This window comes from Podarcis vaucheri (genome assembly GCF_965113315.1).
Source record: "Podarcis vaucheri genome assembly, chromosome: 16".
Taxonomy (NCBI): Eukaryota; Metazoa; Chordata; class Lepidosauria; order Squamata; family Lacertidae; genus Podarcis; species Podarcis vaucheri.
Window position 1 is genome coordinate 7,043,095 of NC_138754.1, and position 20,812 is coordinate 7,063,906.

General features: G+C 45.0%; 1 long non-coding RNA gene across 1 annotated transcript; it reads left to right on the top strand.

Moving 5' to 3' along the window:
* The first annotated feature begins 1,845 nt into the window (after positions 1-1,845).
* On the top strand, positions 1,846-7,113 carry LOC309521400. The gene is made up of 2 exons (XR_014214659.1): positions 1,846-2,226; positions 5,871-7,113. It is a non-coding gene; the product is annotated as an uncharacterized lncRNA (long non-coding RNA).
* Positions 7,114-20,812: the final 13,699 nt, after the last annotated feature.

Below are 20,812 nucleotides of genomic sequence, written 5' to 3' on the forward strand. Positions count from 1 at the left end.
TGACAAGCTGGTTCAATAAAGTAGACATCTTCAACCCTTCCAAAACCTGCTTTTAATCCAAACGTACATTTGGGATCTATTTTTTAATCTTTTACCATATATTTTCATGGTGGAAGTGCTCCTATTGTGACCGTCCTTGGATCATGCTGTGACCCACTGGTGGGTCCTGACTCACCAGTTGAAGGCTACTGGTGCTGATGATACTGAGTTAGATGGATTGAGGGTTTGACTACACGGCAGCTTCCTACACTTAATACAGAGAAACTAGTTGAACCCTAGCGCAATAAGGCATATCCTGTTTTCCAGGACAATAACACACGACAAGGAACTCATAAGTCACTTACTCTCAGCAGCTAGGAATATCCTAACTAGACACTGGAAGGACCTATCAGGAGTGGACACAGGTACCAAAATATATGGGAAACTGCCCTGCTAGAAAATTTAACCAACAAACTTAACCTAAAAGGGGACAAGTGAAGGTGGATGCCTTCACCTCAGTTTGGCACCCCTCTATCACATTTGTTGTTGTTGTTTAGTCGTTTAGTTATGTCCGACTCTTTGTGACCCCATGGACCAGAGCATGCCAGGCACTCCTGTCTTCCACGGCCTCCCGCAGTTTGGTCAAACTCATGTTGGTAGCTTTGAGAACACAGTCCAACCACCTCGCCCTCTGTCGTCCCCTTCTCCTTGGGCCCTCCATCTTTCCCAATATCAGGGTCTTTTCCAGGGAGTCTTCTCTTCTCATGAGGTGGCCATACATACATGGCATAATAAGACAATGACCTATCCCCCACAACAGCATATGAATCAATATTGCTAATCTGACCCGACAACCCCACTCCACCCTCACACATACAAACAAACTATACTGCAACCAGCCAAACACAACCAACCAAGCTCTGGAACCTCCAATCTCTGACAATGCCAATAAAAATATAAATATAAATAGGTCCCCCCCCCTCTTTTGCCCCAACCACACAATAACCATGGCCGAATGTAAACGAACTGTGAAAAAGACTTTATGAATTGAGAGTGGAGGTGCTATGTGTACTTTTCCGCGTTTAATTGTTTGTTTTGTTCCTAGTCCCTGTGTTAGAAGAAAACAGAGTTGTGGTGGTAGTAGCTATGAAAGGGAAGTGGTGGTCTAGTTCAGTGATGGAGAACACCTGTGGCCCTCCATCTGTTGTTGGACTACAACCTACCATCATCTCAGCTAGCATGGTCAATACTATGGTGCAACTCCAACTTCTACAATATGTAGAAGACCACAGGTTCCACCCTGCCATAAAGTCTGATGTCTCCACACACAAACACACACCCCTAAGTGGTTGGTGTTGACACAGAAGAGGTCCTAAGAAAAAGTGTGAGTCTAAGAAGCCACTTTGTAGCCTTAGACCCAATAATAACCTCAGAATTGCAGTGTGCTGGAGATTAGACTGGCGCAGACTGCCGCTATCCTTCAAAATCATTAACAACAACCCTGCAGTTGATTTACATATCATAGAAAACAGCTTTCAGGTTCAAAAGACACTGATGTAGTGACTGCAAGCGATTAATTTAAAGTGTCTGGTGATCCTTGAAGATAAGTCTCCGAGACAGCTGTTTTCTCCTGTCCCCACCATGAAACAAGCTATAGAGAAGATGAATCACAGCCATTAGTTTATTAATCAGCTTTAGACAAACTGTGCCTCGGAGGGTTCTGGACAAACTTGAAGGAAATGTGAGGTGCACGTTCTAAGTCTGGGCTGGCTTTCAGCAAACAAAAAACAAACAAACGTTCTGACACTTTCAAAGGCAGGCAAGTGAAATTAAAAGTTGCTTTTGGGAGTGAGGGAGCATCTCGGGAAGACGACTGCTTCTGACTTGTTGGAAAAGAAGCCTGAGAGTCTGGGAACCGGCAGTTTTACAAACCAAGGATTGCTGAAATCAGCATTGGTTTGGTGCTCCAGTGTTCCCTTGATACAATTAAAAGGAAGCAGAAGGGTGTAACAGCAATGTGTTGCTGCCCTATATTAAAACCAGGTGCTGAGAGACAACGCTCAATTGCTGTAATCAGGGAGGAGGAACAATTATAGCAATTTCAGAGAAGCGCGAGGCATGCGGGAAAATTGGAGCCACATGAGCAGAGGGTGTTTCCTACCCGCGAGGCTCCTGAGCAGATGGTATAAGAGCTCTTCCTCCTCCGCTCTCTTCCAGCCCAATCTGCTGAACCTTGTGAAGAATCAGGTAAGATCTGTTCAAAGGCAAGGGGCTCAGATCTCTGTATAGCAAATGAAACACCAATTGTGGGGTAGGAGTTTTTGCTTTTGCTTAAAGTGCATGTTTGCTGAGAGGAAAAAACCCACTATATTGAGTGTGGCTTACTTGCAGGTAGCAGGGCAAATGTCATGTTAACCTTGTGGCTAAAAGCAGCAGGGCTTGAGGGATCAGCTAAGCCTTCGATCCAGCCATAGTCCCACTGCTCATGAGCTAAGCCTTCGATCCAGCCATAGTCCCACTGCTCATGAGGGTGGAAGATAAAAGGGGATTCCTCTTTGCTGTGCTAGTTCCCAGGCTGGTACAGGAAAAGAGACCTGGATCAGGTCCACTGCTATCACGCGACGGCAGCAGGGTCATTTTGAGATCCCTTGCCATCTTACCTCTAACTCTGAAAGCTATGTTTCAGAAGGTTCCATGGGCTTTTGCTGATGGAAATGCCACCAGCCATAGCTTCCACCTGTCTGTCATTTGGGCAGATGTCTTGGGGAAATTCCTTAGTGGTGGGTCTCCTGCATTGATGAAGGCTAGCATAGCATAGCATAGCAAGGCAAGGCTATGCATAGGGAAACCTAGATGTCATCCAAACAATCCTTCATCACAGAAGGGTGTTTTTTGGGGGGGTTATAGCCAATGTGAGTCTTACTGAGAGAAGTCTCATTGAAGTTAAGGAGGATGACTACCTTAGACTCATTAATTTCAATTGGTCTACTCAGAGTAAAAGTCGCATTGGATGCTGACAACCTAGGAGTGGTTTGTGCTGTTATGCCTGGTGTCTGGCTTTCACACACAACAAGTTTTTTGTATTAAAAAAGGAGTTCAAGTGGCTATTTAGATGCAATAAAATGGGTGTGTAGAAACTGGCTGCCCCAGTTTCAGACCGTGGGAAGTCAAAACAAAATTATTACAATTTGGAAGACAATTGGACCTTTTTTATTTTAGTTTTTTATTTTTATTGGATCTGATTTGATATGCTAATTGGGTGTTTTTATTGGAAAAATTAATAAACGCATTAAAAAGAAGAAGAAAGAAACTGGCTGCCCCAATATTCTCTCAGTAGCTATGTGGCTAAGTGTTATGGGATATTTATGGTTACATATTTTTAGATCTCTTTTATGCATGCAAAACTGGGGGTTGCAGGCTTAAAGCAACACGCCAGATTGATGTGGGGGTGGAGGGTGGCGTGGGGATAGATGAAACAGCCAAGGGATTTTCAAGGTAACAAAAAGAACAAGATGCCTGGTGAAGTGGAATATGCAAAGTTCAGTGGTAGAACATCTGCTCTGCATGCAGAAGGTCACAGCCTCTATCCCTGGCAATAATAATAATAATAATAATAATAATAATAATAATAATAATAATAATAATTTATATCCCACCTATCAGGCTTGGTTTCCCCAGCCATTCTGGGCGGCTCCTGACAGAATTAAAAGCACAATAAAACATCAGACATTAAAAACTGCCTTCAGATGTCTTCTTTTAAAAATCAGATAGATGTTTACCTCCTTGACATCTACTGGGAGCGCATTCCACAGGGCAGGTGCCACTACTGAGAAGGCCCTCTGTCTGGTTCCCTGTAACCTCACTTCTCGCAGGGAGGGAACCGCCAAAAGACCCTCGGAGCTGGACCTCAGTGTCCAGGCTGAATGATGGGGGTGGAGACGCACCTTCAGGTATACTGAAGGTATATCTCTGAGTAAGGCTGAGTAAGGTATATCTCTGAGTAAGACTGGGCGAAATTCCTTATCTTAAACCCTTAGAAACTGCTGCCAGGGTTGATAATACTGAGAAAGGTGGACCAATGGTCTGACTTGGAATAAAGTAGCTACCCATGTTCTGGGGCATTTTTTTCAGCCGGAACTCACTGGAACTCAGTTCTGGCAACTCTCAGGTAGACGTCATTGTCATTCAAAGAGAATAAGGGAGGTGTTCATGGTGAGTTCCCGCACTATTTTTTCTAGAAAAATAGCCCTGCTGTGTTCCGTTTTTATGAGGGTTCTTCAAATTCCTGTCTGTGACTATATGGCATGTGGGGAGGATGTTAGTTTGGTTTCCAATTTATTCCCCACTTCCTGAGACAATACACAAACTGAAATGCAGCCATCCTTTGAAATTTGTTCTCCTCTGAATTTCCAATACAGCTTTCCAACCCTGTCTCAATGTGCTCTAAACTATGTAGATTAGGGAACTGTGTGCATCAAAATACACATATTAGTACACATAGCATCTTGCAAAAATGCAAATGAAAATGTCCATATTAGAAGAAATTTGCATTACAATTCTGATTATTTTTTGTGAGGACATGTATATATGATGCAGAAATATGCAGAATATGAGAAACTCCGAGAATCTGAAATATATAGATTTGTCTATACCTATCTGGGGATTGTGAGTAATAGTCATAGTAATAGTAGTAGTAATGGTAATAGTATTGGTAATAGTAGATGGTAATAGTAGCAGTCACAGTAGTATTGGTAGTGGTAGTAATGGTATTAGTTGTAGCAGTAGTAATAAGAATAAGTAATAGTAGTGGTAAAATAATAGTAATGATAATAAAAATAGTAAGATGATGAAGATGACAATGAGAATGCAGTTTTTCAGTCAAACTGTTTGTGGTAATGATCAGTTCTCTTCTCCCTGGTGAAGGACAAAATTAAGAAGGCCTCTGGTTAAAATTGCCACCCAACTTTATCTAGAAAGAAGAGAGTGGGGGTTGATTTGCTCATACCCAATATAAGAATCCTGAAAGTATCTCTTGTGTAGAAGAGACATTGAGGAAAGGCCATAGCTCAGTGGGGTAGAGCAGGGATGTCCAACAGGTCGATCATGATCTACTGGTCAATCCCCAGGAGGTGTTGGTAGATCAGTCGATCGCGGGCTCCCTTTCCTTTGTGTTGGCAAAAGAGCAACTGGCCCCACCCCCTCATCCCATCCACCATTCATGCATGATCGCTAGAACGGAAGACGGAGTTTTCGCTGTGAGGCTTATTGCTTCCTTAGCGATCTTTTGGTGAGCAACTTTCCCCTTTATCAACATTTTTGAATCACCTCCCTAAAAAAAGATTGCAGTCTCTTGGGAGTTGGACATTCCTGGAGTATAGCATCATCTTTGCATGCAGAAGGTCCCAGGTTCAATCCCTAGGACACCTCCAGAGAAAACCCTGTATAGACCCTGGAAAGCCACTGCCAATCAGATACCAATGGGAAGCACGCGGGCAGGACCTGGGTGCAACACTCCACACATGCCATTCCCAGAAACGGGTATTCAGAGGCATGCTTCCAAAACAGTGTTGGTGAAACATAGCCATCATAGCTAGAGGCCAATGCTTTAGGTCAGGCCTGTCCAACCGGTCGATCACGATCTACAGGTTGATTGTGGGCTGTCCCTGGTCATTCCTGGTTGAGCTCCAGCGATTGCCCAATCACCCCTCCCAAAAAAACCTTTGGTCATCCTCCCCCAAAAAAACTCAACAACTCTGGTCGATCCAATGGGTAGATCGCTGCCAGTTTATTCATAGTGGGAGTAGGTCGCAGTCTCTTGGAAGTCGAACACCCCTGCTTTAGGTTAATTGCTTCATTATTTGTGATATGTGTCTTTCCCCACTTCATTTTAGATTTGCCTCCCACCACATAGCCATGGTTTTCCCCGGGGAGCTTTGTGGCTACAACGTCTCCTGCAGCACAAGCCTACCCTCAACAACGCTCCTATTGCAACCACCAGCTATTGTGGCTGAAACAAAGCTGACGGACCTAGAGATCCTCATCCCAGAGCCCCCGCCTTGTGAAATCCCAGAATGTGGCTTCGACCCATGCCACTTGCCTCCATGGTACTGCCACCTGCCTCCTGAGCCACCCATCATTTTTGCCACCTTCGCCACTTGCCTTCATGAAGCATAAGTGTGGCCATCTTGCAATAGGCCCGTTTCAGGCAGGAGGCGCTGCGGACAGGAAGTAGGGGCTGCATTAGGAACGGGAGTCTGGAGCAATGCTCCACACATTGGGGCCACACTTGTTATTGGCGCCTGTCCTTAAAGGTTCAGGATCGGCAGCCATCATCCATTTTGTATATCCATGTAGTAGAAGTTTGAAAACAACAACAATAATAATCACAGGTGCTGTGAATTACAGTTTTAGCCCGAGTCTTTCTTTTTGGAGTGGGGCAATTCAGGTGACTATGTCCAGAGCATTCCAGAAGACATAGGTTGAGAGGTGGGAGGAGGTGGAGGAAGAGGTGGAAGAGGAGTTAGTAGGCCTAAAATAGCATCAAGGGACCCTTTGGTCCTTCAGGCACTGTTGAGCATCATCAATGGTTGGGGATGATTGGAGCTGTACTTCATCCTATTTGCTGGATCCTATGTTCCCGTTCCCTGGCCTAAACCATACTTCAAGGGTGGCTGACCAGGGATCATTCAGATATTGCAAAACTACAACTCCAGTCAACCCCAGCCAGTATTGCCAGTGGTCAAGGGAAACTGTAGTTCATCAGCCTCTCAAGGGCCACAGGTTCCCATACCTGTCATAAGTCTGCCCGCAGTTAAAGCTTTCTTTGTTGGCCATCAGATTGCTTCCTAAACTGCTGGTACCAGAGGCACATTTCCCCCTCCCATTTTAAATATCAGTCTTACATCATCCAGGTATTTCCTTTCCGAGTGTGAGTAAAGGGGAGAACTACATGTCATTGGAGTTGCCCACCCAAATGTAATGGCAATGCCTCTTTGGAGGGTATTGTTGAGCCTCTGTGTCATTAGGCACACCTAATGCAGATTTGTACATTCCTTGAGCCAGATACCTTTCTTCTTATGCTATGTAGAGTTCTGTGTTCATAGAAGGTGAAATAAATAATACTATGAAACAAAAGCATCTGGTTCATCAGAGGTATGTTGGAAGTAGAGAACACCAGCAGAGAGTACCATGAAGAACATTAGCAGGCATACACTTCACTGTAATCCTAAACCTGCATACTCAGAAGTAAGATGCACTAAGCGTGCACACACCGGTTTCTTTTGTGGGCCACAAAGTTACGAAACACTGTTTGGATATTAATACAGTAAATGTCAACATTTTAGCGAAGGAGACAAGATGGAGGAGGAACAGGTGGGGAGGACCAACCATAACTTATGTCATGCAAAGATACTTGCAAAGTCCATCTGATGACATCATTAAAGGCATTTGAAAATGTTCTTTGGCTTTGTTGCTTAGACAATAAAATGCATTGTACAAAAATATATGTAGTACTTACTCCACCTAATTAGATTCCACCCTATGATTTAGAACGTGGATGGGGAACCTGATGTTGTTGGACTCTAATTCCCATCAGTCCCGGCCAGTATGGCCAATGGTCAGGGATGATGGGATATGTAATCCAGCAATATCCAGAGGGCCGTAAATTCCCCACACCTGTCCTAGTCCAATAATGTCCCAACCAATCAGGGATCATACATTAAAAGCACTCACAGAGGGCTAGGGAGCCCATGTCTATTCAGATGTTGTTGGATTCCCAGCTACCACCAGACCCAGTGGTCAGCAGAGCCAATGGTCAAAAGTTGTAGCTTGGTAACATCTGGAGGACCACAGATTCCCCATTCCTGGTGAAGATAATACTTACCTAGATATACAAATGGGCTAATTCTAGATAAGTAAGTGGGCATGTTTCTCTGTGCACGTTGCAGACTCCAGTTCCCATTATCCCCAGCCAACATGGCCCAGTGGTGGATGTTGTCCATTGGGATTGGTTGGGTGGTAATCAGGGAAAGCCAATGACAGACAAAGCCAACTTATTCTAATTTTGTCTCTTTCCTTCTCCCTGATGGATTCTATAAGGGCAACATTGAGACCAAGGAGGAGGGGTAGGAAGCTAACAGTCTGGACTATCTCCTGGGCTGGTTATAAGCAAGAAGTCAGGAAGGTGGGTGAAGGCTAAAGGCAGACTGAGATTGGTAGGACAGTGCCCCCACTTTCCCTAACAGAGCAGTTTCCACTGGTGTGGCCAATGGCCAGGGATCACTGGAGTCATAGTTCAAAATCTGGATTTGTGGAAGTTCCTCATCTATGGCTTAAGAGGTAGCAACGGAAATGTGATAGAAATCAAATACCAAGGAAACATACAATTAAATCCCACACCATCAATTTTATGTGAGTACTAATGAGGTGCTATTGCAACTATCTCCCATAATCATTACATTCCCCACAAACATGACATTTTAATTATGGGCTATTTCAAATTTTCAAAATACCAGTCCATCACTTCCTCACACTGTCTATGGCCAACAACAAAAAAGTAAAAGTAAACAAAAACCACAGTTCATTTGCCAATAAACACAACTATTTTTTACAGTTCAATCCTGCACACGTCTACTCAGAAGTAAGTCATATTATGTTGACTGGGAATCCTAAGAATCATGGTTCAAGGTCAACCAGAGAGCTTCATGGCTGAGCATGACTAGGCACAAGGGGGAATATTAAAATACAGAGCTGCCCTTGAACAAAGTGAAAGTGTGACTTGAAATCTGAAAGTTCCTCCTCAGTGGGATTTGAGGAAACACCTAAAGACTGGCTGCAAAAACCCAGACATGTTTCTCAGAGAGGTTACACAGGGCCCGATTCCCTTCATTTGGTGGTGGGAAACCTGTGGCACCTCCAGACATTGGACTCCCGCAACACCCCATCAGCTTCATCTGTCAGTGTGGCCCATCTACAGGTATGCTGGGAGTTGAGTTCATAATCACTGGGAATGCCAGTTTCCCCTTGTACCTGCCCTAGAAGAAAGATGTCTCATAGAAGAAGTATGGACCACTGAAATCCTCTTGGACTAGTCTATGGCAGATTTATGCCACAAGGTGCCATAGTAAAAGATCCATCACATCCTGGTCACTGTCTCTTCGAGCTCCTGCCGTCGGGACGGAGATACAGGTCGATGAAGACAAGAATGAGCCATCTTAAGAACAGCTTCTTCTCCAGAGCGATCTCAGCCCTGAATGGGAAGCCCGGACTTTGAAAGTCATCTAATCTTCCTTGCTGTATTATACTGTATTGTTTTAATTAGTGTTTTTATAGTTGTTTTGATTTTGTGTGGAGTGCCCTACCTGGGTGGATGGAGCAGCCAAGTAATTTTGTTGTCCCCGAGAGGGGGCAATGACAATAAAGATATTATTATTATTATTATTATTATTATTATTATTATTATTATTATTATTTAATATATATTACTTTCAAAGACAGTACATCTCTGAATACTTACAGCTGTGGAACAGCTTCCCATTGGGATATCAAACGCCACTGGAGAGAAGGACAACCCTCATCACTTGTTTGTGGGCTTCCTAGAATCATCTGATTGGCCATTGTGAGAACAGGATTTTGGATGGTGGTCTGCATTTGTTTTGCACAGAAGCCCCCTCAGAATAAAGGTACTTAAAATTATACAATGAGGTTCAAAATGGAACAGATCTTTATTGCCATGCAGTGTAACTCAGAGAGCTCTTCTGAGGGGAAATGCAAAAGTTGAAGCTGAAAACGGTCCATTCGAGTTGATGTTCCATCCTGAATGACATGCTATTTTCTGTTGGAGCACCGTCATCTGCTACCAGACTTCTGACATATTAATATTTACTTACTTACTTACTGCATTTATGTTCTACTTTTCCTCCAAGGAGCTCAAGATGGCACACTTGGTGTTCTCCTGCTCCCTCCACTGTATCCTCACAGCTTCCCGGTGAGGTAGGTTAGGCTGAGAGACTGTGACCTGCCTAAGGTCACCCACTGAGCTTTTTGGCTGAGAGGGGATTAGAACCCTCAACTCTATCAGCATTCTAATCACTATACTACAATGACTTGCAAAGCAAGTCCTCAGTTGACTAACTCAATAAGTAGGCCAGGTGGGGAAAAGACGTAGAATCATCATGAATCATCACTATTTGGCACCTGGGTGTAATGGGAATTGGGGTTGCTTGTGCGTAAACTGCAAACTGCTCCAAGCTGGTCGTATAGCTAAACATTTCCCTGGTTTGACAGCCCTTACAACGCGACTGTCTTAGTCACTGGCAGAATCCGTGAGTGGGCGTCTCCTAAACTTCCTCCAACATAGAAATTCTTTGACGCCAAGTCTCCTCCTAGATTCTCTGCGCGGAAGCCTTCTGCGCAGCGTGGGCGTGCCAAGCGGAGGTCCTGTGCTCTCTCTGCTGATTTCACTGGAAGAGTCTCGGAGCCTCCCCTCCGCAGTACTCTCAGCCTCCCCTTTCTCCCTGGTGTCCCCTGGATTTCCTTCCCCAGCGGAAGCTCTCTCTCTCTCCTTGCTAGTTCCCTCCCCTGCATCATTGGAGCGTCTTACCTCTCCTCTTGCCTCTGATGGCAGTTCCCTGACACTGGGCATAAGAGGTTTCCACAACTGCTAAACAAAAACAAACTGCTACAAAAGTCATCTGCCACCCCCCACTCTCTGCAAGATTCTTAGGGGTTCCAGGGTCTGTGTTCCTTTGGAGAATTGATATACATTGGTACCTTGGTTCTCAAACTTAATTTGTTCCGGAAGTCCATTCCAAAACCAAAGCGTTCCAAAACCAAGGTGTGCTTTCTCATAGAAAGTAATGCAGAACGGATTAATCCGTTCCAGACTTTTAAAAACAACCCTGAAAACAGCAATTTAATGTGAATTTTACTATCTAATGAGACCACTGATCCATAAAATGAAAGCAATAAATAATGTACTGCAGTCACATAATCAGTCAATCAGTAGCTGAACTGGGTTCCACACAGCCACACAAAAAAGCCAACAAAACACAAAATAAATAGCAAAAACAGAGACCTCAGCATAACATTCAAAACAGAAATGTGGCACTCAAATCAGAAGCGTAACAATCAAAACGGAGCATGCTCGGCTTCCAAAAAAAAGTTCGCAAACCGGAACATTTACTTCTGGGTTTGCAGTGTTTGCGTTCTAAGTTGTTTGAGTATCATGGTGTTTGTGGGCACCACAATTCAAGAAGGACACTGACAAACTGGAACGTGTCCAGAGGAGGGCAACCAAAATGGTCAAAGGCCTGGAAATGATGCCTTATGAGGAACGGCTAAGGGAGCTGGGCATGTTTAGCCTGGAGAAGAGGAGGTTAAGGGGTGATATGATAGCCATGTTCAAATATATCAAAGGATGTCACATAGAGGAGGGAGAAAGGTTGTTTTCTGCTGCTCCAGAGAAGCGGACACGGAGCAATGGATCCAAACTACAAGAAAGAAGATTCCACCTAAACATTAGGAAGAACTTCCTGACAGTGAGAGCTGTTCGACAGTGGAATTTGCTGCCAAGGAGTGTGGTGGAGTCTCCTACTTTGGAGGTCTTTAAGCAGAGGCTTGACAACCATATGTCAGGAGTGCTCTGATGGTGTTTCCTGCTTGGCAGGGGGTTGGATTCAATGGCCCTTGTGGTCTCTTCCAACTCTATGATTCTATGAGAACCAAGGCACCACTGTATGGCAGAGACTCTCATAGTTTAAGAAATATGGTTTATTCACCTATTTACACCTTCAGTCTGCATGGTGTCCAGATCTTACAGCATGGTCATTTCAAGAGAGACTTGTCCCCCACTGTAGTGCAGCCCTGGAATCCAAGACATCTCTCCCAGTCAACCATCAGCCATCCCACCCTTTTCTCTTCCTCCCAGATCACCTTGCTAAAAACTCTCCTTTCCTTACCCCCAGTTACCCTGGCAAGCTTCCAACCCCCCAGTCTCTGTTCACACCTCAGGCCAAGGGGAAGGAGTTTTCTTGCATTGCCAATGGCTCTCGATGGCCCTGTATTGTTTCTTAATGGCCCCTAGCTTGGCCAGGTCGTTTTGCATAGGCTAGCCAGGAAATTCTTGTGCAGCTGGTATTTCTCCCATCTCATCCCAAATAAACAAAATCCTACCATTTATTAAATTCTAGGGCTTAGGTGGATCCCCCCAAATCTATTACAAAACAAACAAAAGGTATTCCAACAGACCATAGCAGAGCAAGGTTGAGGAGAAGGAGGGCCATTCAGTCAACTCTTCTGAGGTACCAGCTCCATCAGGCCCCTCCTTCTACCGTCACCTAGCAGCATCTATCCCATGATGCTGCTGCAGAGGAAGCAGGACTGAAGAGTGAAGTAAGCCTACTCCAATAACTTACCTGAGAAACCAGCTCCACCAGACTTGTTCCACTATCAGCTGTCACCTAACGGTTGCAATTCCATCAGGCTTCAGCAGAGGGAGAAGGGAGGGAGAGAAGGAAAGCCCAGTGCAAAGACACCATCAATATTATCACCTAGAGCAATTTAACAATCAGTTCCTCTTTCCAAGGAACTCTGGGAATCATAGCTACAGCCTCCATAATTCTTTGTGGAGGTTCTACACAGCCCTTGTGACTAGTAGGCATTGATAGCTTTCTTATCCACCATGAAATGTCTAATCCTCTTTTAAAGCTGTCCAGATTGGTACCTGTTGCTACCTCTTGTGGGAGCAAATTGAACCATGTTTTTCTCATGTTGAAATTAATGGAGTCTTGTTCATAAATTTCAGTGGGTCTACTCTGAGCCTTATGAGGAATGGTTGAAGGAGCTGGGTATATTTAGCAAGGAAAAGAGGAAATATGGCTTCAATTTACAAGAAAGGAGATTCTGACTAAACGTCAGGAATAACTTTACGGCGGTAAGAGTTGTTCCAAAGTAGAACAGACTCCCTTGAAAGGTAGTGGACTTTCCTTCATTGGAGGCTTTAAAGCAGAGCTTCGATGGCCATCTGTCATAGATACTATAGTTGGGATTCCTGCATTGCAGGGGGTTGAACTTGATTACTTTTAGGATTTCTTCCAACTCTACAATTCTATGTCTAAAATGTAGTTTAAAAAAGGTAAAGGACCCCTGACAGTTAAGTCCAGTCATGAACGACTCTGGTGTTGCAACGCTCATCTCGCTTTACTGGCTGAGGGAGCCGGCGTTTGTCCGCAGACAGCTTCCGGGTCATGTGGCCAGCATGACTAAGCTGCTTCTGGCAAACCAGAGCAGCGCACAGAAACGCCGTTTACCTTCCCGCCGGAGCGGTACCTATTTATCTACTTGCACTTTGACGTGCTTTCGAACTGCTATGTTGGCAGGAGCTGGGATGGGGATTCGAACTGCCGACCTTCCGATCAGCAAGCCTAGGCTCAGTGGTTTAGACCACAGCGCCACCTGCGTCCCAAAGTGTAGTTTAATGCCACCCATAATTTGAAAAGATTCTGAGTGAAGAAGTACCTTCATTGGATGACCCTGAGTTATAGCATTAAGAAAGAAGCAGAAAAAACCTGCCTACCGATTGTCTCCACCCCGTGGCCTTTAGCTCTAGACATGTCTAATGTGTTTATTTTGGGTGTGCGTAAGCAATCCTTGTTTCTCACCTGCCCTACTCCAGGTGATTCCACTCAAACTGTAGGCCATTCAAAGGGGAAATTTGACCCAGTCAGATATGCTGAGATTTAGGACTCTGTCTGCACTTCCTCTTGTCCCGAGCCTAGAAAGCATGGGTCTGAGCTTTTCTCCATATGCCCCATGCTTTTGAAGCATGGGCCCAAGTGATTCTGCCTTTACCCCACTGCTTTCCCCCAGTAAACTCACACTTTAGCACTAAATCGGAACATACAGCCTGTCAGCTTCGCCTTTGAGCCGGTGCCAACAACTGGGCTCAACCTCTTCAGCCCCGACTGGGAAAGCACTTCCAGAGACCTTCCACTGCAGGGAAGCAGGTCTAAGTGCAATGGAGTCACAGCTTTGAGCTGTGAGCACCAAAGTCAGCAGAGCACAGCAGAGTATGAACTACACAAACGACGGCTCTGAAGCATAACTTCTTTATTCTTTTACAGCTACTGAAAACTAAAATAAACTAAAGACTAACGACTATCGGAGGCTACTGTACTGCATGAGTGTTACAGTTGCTTAAGCAGTCATCTTATCTCTACACAGATAACACTCAGACTTTTTAGCGGAGTCAGGCTGGAGCGGAAGAAGCGATGAGCAGATTCCGCCCCCTCCTTTCTGAAAACATTGTCAGTAGATTCTTGCAGTGGGGGGTGTGTGTGAAATATCCACACAGCCATCTGCGGAAAACCTGATTGATGTTTGTCTCGCACTAAATCACTGGTTTTCCAGGGTGAAAGTGGTAAGGCAAATGGAAATGTGGAAGATCCTCAACTTGCCTAAGGGCAAGAGATGATATACCAGTTATGGGGATCCATCTTCAAAGGGCCAGTTTTTAGTCTGGTTAACCTTCTGGGGGCCACATGTCAGAGGTGCGCAGGACCAGAGAGAAAAATGGGTGGAACAACAAATGTAAATTTTACATTTATATTTTAGATCCTTTTTACACACACACACACTGCACTCACTGTCCTCTCTATCTCCCATCCAGACCAGAAAGTAGTATTATCAGAATTCCATGCAGGACAAAACACTCAAGGAGATTGCAAAGAGGAGTTGGTGAGGATGAGGTCTGGAAGGAAGTGTGGGAGTTTTTGTTTCTCTAGAATGCATCTCAGAAAATTGGAATCATAAAGGTACCTAAGTATCAGGTGACAGAGACAGATAACTAGGGATGGTTGATGGATGGATGATCTGTGTGGCCCAAAAAGGTTTGGGGTTTTTTCAAAATAAGAAGCAAACACAACAATTCTTTTTCTTTCAAATGCAGAAGCTTTAATGGAGTGCGTGAAAACATTTGCCTGGTGAGCAAATGTCAAAGGGAACAAAAATAAAATATTTTACTCTGAAAGCAAAGGAATCCAAAGGCAGACATGGGTTTAACAGGACAGTTGAGGCATCAATAAAACTTGGGCGTCCTTCAGAATAGTTAAGCGTACAGAAAACCAAAGAAGGAAATAACATTTCATGTCATTGCAATTCCCATTTGGATTACATTAATCAAGGTCAAGAGAAAACGTCTAAGCAGCAGATCTACAATCTAGCATAGAGATGGACACAAGCACCAAGAATGCTGAGCAGCCACAGATCCAGTTAACAGTGTTGTGGATTGAGGGGGCTCAGCAGTGATGACACCCAGGCCCATCATATCATCATCAGCCATGAATCCATATTGTAATTTTTCAGGTACCATTTTTAAAGATTATATCCTGTTCCTGTGACTTTGAGCTTAACAGGGAGAACCGCAAACCTTGGCAACGGACACTCGGCGGGAAGGTTGGCACAGACCCAAGCGGCCGTATGAGCTTCCGCCGGAGCCCCCACCGCAGGCGGTGTATCCCCCCACTCTAACTGGCTCGCAAGAGGCGACAAGGACTGCTCCTGGGATTACCACACTTGCGGGAGGCGGCTGGATGACTACTTCACATGGTGGTAACTGATTGACGCAGCCAACATTGGCTCCAGATGTTATGCCGAGGCTACTCGATGACACTCCGCCCCCGTAGGATGACAAGCCCCCACAAGGTGAACACAGTGAGCCCAGACCACCGACCGGGTAGCTGACACAAGATGGGGCACAGGATGAGACGCAGCAGGGCTGGCAAGACATCTTGGAGTGATGGAGCTGGGTCTGAAATGACAAGTGACAAGCAAGAGTTAGTGGAAGAAATCAGCTGAGGAAGGGGATGCTGAAGTCCACCCTTGAAGACTTGTGCAACAATGAGGGACGTTGAAGCAGAGGGGAGAGGCCATGTTAAAAGGGAAATTACAGAGGCTAGTGCTTTGTGGAAGAGCTGGTACCTGCCTTTGTGGATGAGATGCCCTATATTAGGAGTGACCCACATGGTGTCCTCTAGATTTTGTTGGCATGGAACTCCCACCAGCCCCAGCTAATGTTGTCAAAGTTTCAGAATGATCTGAATTGAAGTCCACGATGTTTAATGGACACTGCATTGGGTACCTCTTCTCCTGACTCTCATTAGGTATCTCTTACAAAAGACACTTTACAAATTGCATAGAATGATGCAATATCTAAGGTATGTAAAGGTAAAGGTAAAGGTAAAGGTACCCCTGCCCGAACGGGCCAGTCTTGACAGACTGTGGGGTTTGTGCGCCCATCTCACATTTATTGGCCGGGGGCCAGCGCTGTCCGGGGACACTTCCGGGTCACGTGGCCAGCGTGACATCGCTGCTCTGGCGAGCCAGAGCCGCACACGGAACGCCGTTTACCTTCCCGCTGGTAAGCGGTACCTATTTATCTACTTGCCCCCGGGGGTGCTTTCGAACTGCTAGGTGGGCAGGCGCTGGGACCGAACAGCGGGAGCGCACCCCGCCGCGGGGATTCGAACCGCCGACCTTTCGATCGGCAAGCCCTAGGCGTTGAGGCTTTAGCCCACAGCGCCACCCGCGTCCCTCTAAGGTATGTAGGATGCAGGAAAGAAAAAAGTTGACCACAGCAAATAATCAAATAATAAAGAGGGACAGGCCATAGCTCAGTAGTAGAGCATCTTCCTTGCACAAAGGAGTTCACAAGTTCAATCCCTGGCATGTCCTGGTAGGGCTAGGAGAGTCTCCTGCCTGAAAACCTGGAGAGCTACTGTCCATCCCTGTTTACAGTGCTGACCAAGATGGACCAAAATCCTAAATCAGTTGAAGGCAGCTTCCTAATCACTAGAAAGAAAGACCTGCAAAGGGTGTGGGGGTGCCATTGTGGGAAAATTAAAAAGGATATCCACCTGCCCTGTGTTACAGTCAAGAAAGGAATTTGGAGCAGAGGTTCAAAGCCCCCTCAGTTGTATTAGTGTACTGAGTGAATGGGTGTCCCCTGCCTAAAATGTAGGTTTGGCTTCCTGAATTTTGAAACTAAATAATACATGGTAGCATCTTAAAGGGCTATTCAGTCCAGAGTCTAAAATCATCTAACTGGTTCATTTGGATGCTCCTGCACAGCAGGCCTGATTGTTAAGTCCATCAACAGAATGCACATTTCTCAGGGCCTCCCCAAACCTGGAGTTTGCCATGGTGGACATGTCAGATTATTGCACAGGAACATCAGAGGCTGCTTCAACTGAGTTAGACCCATAATCTATCTCAGAGTTTCTCAAACCTGGGTATCCAGATGCTTTTGGACTGCAACTCCCATCATCCCTAGCTAGCAGGACTTGATGGAAAGTGTAGTCCAAAACAGGGTTTCCACGTATCCGGAATTTCCCTGACATAGCCATTATTCAGCCCTTGTAAACAGTATCTGGGCTATTTTAATTAAAAATAGCTCCAAAACTCATGTTTTGTTTTCTTTTCGAAAGAAAAGCTCAACAGCTTTGCCAAAAAAGCAGCTCAACAGCTTTTCTGTCCATATTTTCACTTTTTAAACTATGGCAACCTTAGTCCAAAAGCAGATGGAAACCTGAGTTTGGGAAACCCTGGTCTATCTAGTTTAAGATTATCCACACTGAGTGGCAGCGGCTCTCAAAGTTTTTGGAAAGGGTGGCACAAAATAGAGGGGGGAAACAAGAGCACAGTTAGAGCAGACTTACCTAGTCGCTGAAGCGTCAGGAGGGGTTGAAAGGTGCTAGTGAAAGACTGAAGAGTTGTGATAGCTTTTATACTGTTGTGTGTGGATCAAACCAGCTGTCTCGGATATCCTTCTTTTGCCCAAGGGAAGATTTTAGCTAATTTGACTTTAGTCACGAATGTCCACCCATGCCTTATGGCAGCTAAACTGATGAATATGTTTAAACCTGCAGTCCTCTTTCATTTGAGAAAATTACAGGCCTCAATGGGGCTATCTACTACTTCCTACAAAACTGGGTTGCCTCTTCCACCATGCATTTCTGGAGGTTAACATCCTCAGTGTCCAGGTCCCTTGAGCAACATCTTGCTATCTTGGGTCAACAACTTGTGGGCAGGGATGCCAGCTTGAATAAAATATTATGGGGGGCACAATAAAATACAGTCACACCTTGGGATAAATACGCTTCAGGTTGAACGCTTTCAGGTTGCACTCTGTGGCGACCAGGAAGTAACGGAGCGCGTTACTTCTGAGTTTCACCACTCGCGCATGCACAGACGGTCAAAATGACGTCATGCGCATGCGCGGAAGCTGCAAAACGCGACCTGCGCAGACACGCTGTCGCATCTTGTGTTATGTTCAGGATGCAAACGGGGCTCCGGAATGGATCCCGTTCGCATCCCGAGGTACCACTGTATTATGGGAATTGTAACTGTGCATATAAGGTCTACAAAGCATTGAGATTGAAGGATTTAAGTTAGTCCCACGACCACTGCTGCCACCACCCTCCTGCACCTTACATTTACTGCATCATCATACCACATGAAACAATCACGGCTTCCCCCAAAGGATCCTGGGAGCCTCAGTTTCTTAAACATGCTGAGTGTTGCTAGGAGATTCCCATACCTTCCAACATTTCTCCAAAGAAAACAGGGACACCCCATTCCATAATGATAATCTGACTATTTATACGTCATACATCTTACTGGGTTGCCACAGCTACTCTGGACTGCTTCCAACATACATAAAAACATAATGAAACATTAAGCATTAAAAAAACCCCTTCCCTATACAGGATTGCCTTCAGATAGCTCGTAGGTCGGATAACTCCATATCCCCCAACATTTCTCCAATGAAAAATACGGACATCATAAGGAAAAGTGGGACATTCTGGGATCCATCAGAAACAGGGACAGCTTCTCTAAAACAGGGTCATCCCTGGAAAATAGGGACACTTGGAGGGTCTGGATTCCCTTATACCCCTCCCAGGCCTACAATCTCCAGAGTTCACTGGCAAGAGGGATTGCTTGTTAAACTACTCTGGTAATTTGTAGCTCTGGGAGGGGCACAGGGTCTCCTAATTACTCTCATCATCTTTAACAAACTGCAGCTCCCAGAATTCTTTGGGGGGAGCCATGACTGTTTAAAGTGGCGTCCAAGTATGGTAAACATTTGGTGTGGATGTCACCTCAAGATATAATAGGTTCCTCTGTTCATATTGATGCTCTGTAGGGATGCGGGTGACGCTGTGGTCTAAACCACTGAGCCTCTGCCAAATCAATGGGGTGACAGATGTCGCAGTCAGATTGCCCTTTATACAAAGATGTATAAAACAGAACAAAAGATGTTGCTGGAGATGTAAAGAAAAGGAAGGGACCTTTTACCATATGTGGTGGGAATGTAAAATTGTAAAAAATTATTGGGAAATGATTTATAACGAATTGGAAAAAAAAATGTTTAAAATAACATTTGTAAAGAAACCAAAAGCTTTTCTGTTGGGTGTTTTAGGACAAGATGTGAAGAAAGAATTGAGAACACTGTTTATGTATGTGACAACAGCAGCAAGAATTTTAATAGCACAAAACTGGAAGACGGGAGAAATACCATCCAAAGAACAATGGCATGAAAAGTTGACGGAATATGCAGAATTAGCAAAATTGACAGACAAACTGTGTGACTTTTGAAAAGAATGGGAACCTTTTGTAACATATTTGCAGAAGCAATGTAAAAGTATGGATTCTTTGGCAGGATTTAAATAAACATATATAATGTAATTAGAGAGAACAAGAAAGATAACAATGTGATAATATACTACTATATATAAGCAGCAGAATGCAGCAAGTGCTTTAACAAACCGGAAACAGAAATGGAGGGAAACCAAGGGGGAGAGGACCCCTGACCATTAGGTCCATTCGTGGCCGACTCTGGGGTTGCGGCGCTCATCTCGCTTTATTGGCCGAGGGAGCTGGCGTACACATTCCAGGTCATGTGGCCAGTATGACTAAGCTGCTTCTGGTGAACCAGAACAGTGCACAGAAATGCCGTTTACCTTCCCGCCAGAGCGGTACCTATTTATCTACTTGCACTTCGTGCTTTCGAACTGCTAGGTTAGCAGGAGCAGGGACCGAGCAACGGGAGCTCACCCTGCCACGGGGATTCGAACCGCCGACCTTCCAATCGGCAAGTCCTAGGCTCTGTGGTTTAACCCACAGCACCACCCCCGAAGGGGCAGAGGAGAATTTACAAAATGATTGTTTGGTTAAGTTGAATGTTTGATATATGTATGAAAACTAATAAAAACTGATTTTTTAAAAAACAAAAACCACTGAGCCTCTTGGGCTTGCTGATCGGAAGGTCGCGGTTCGAATCCCCGCAATGGAGTAATCTCCCATTGCTCTTTCCCAGCTCCTGCCAACCTAGCTGTTCCAAAGCACACCAGTGCAAGTTGATAAATAGGTACCACTGCGGCGGGAAGGTAGAAGGCGTTTCCATGCACTCTGGTTTCCATCATGGTGTCCCGTTGTGCCAGAAGCGGTTTAGTCATGCTGGCCAAATGACCTGACCAGCTGTCTGTGGACAAACGCCAGTTCCCTTGACCTGAAAGCAAGATGAGCGCCGCAACCCCATAGTTGCCTGTGACTGGACAGAACTGTTCAGGGGTCCTTTACCTTTACCTTTTTTTTTACCTATTGATGCTCTGCCTCTCCTGCCCACCCCTGAGATTTTTTTTCTCTCCATCCTGTATGGAATGAAGGACCGCAATACAGAGGTGAACCATGGAGCCCTAATGACGAAGCCTGTCTTACACAGATAACTATAACACAAACACAAAAACCAGCTGCCTCTTGGTTGCTTTGATCTAAGTCT